The sequence below is a fragment of the Tympanuchus pallidicinctus genome, unplaced genomic scaffold (assembly GCF_026119805.1).
Source record: "Tympanuchus pallidicinctus isolate F22 unplaced genomic scaffold, pur_lepc_1.0 scaffold12, whole genome shotgun sequence".
Classification (NCBI taxonomy): domain Eukaryota; kingdom Metazoa; phylum Chordata; class Aves; order Galliformes; family Phasianidae; genus Tympanuchus; species Tympanuchus pallidicinctus.
The window spans coordinates 1105185-1105443 of NW_026294637.1; positions in this window are offsets into that span (position 1 = coordinate 1105185).

Sequence of the window (259 nt, forward strand, 5' to 3'; positions counted from 1 at the left end):
TTTTATTCCCGTCCTCAAGAGGCTTTTAAATACACACCATATATTGCAAGCTCTGGGAATCTTCAAAAAGAGAAATGCAGCCCGTGAGCAGCAATAACGTTGGAAGCCTCTGAGCATTTCCCCAGCTCATCTCCCACCACCCATTCCATGCAAAGATCAGTGTTTGCACTTCGTTCAGAGGACACAGCAGCTGAGGTGCTTTGCACGGCTGCTACCTGAAAAATCCGACCCCACAACAAAAGGTGCTGTAGGAGAAAGC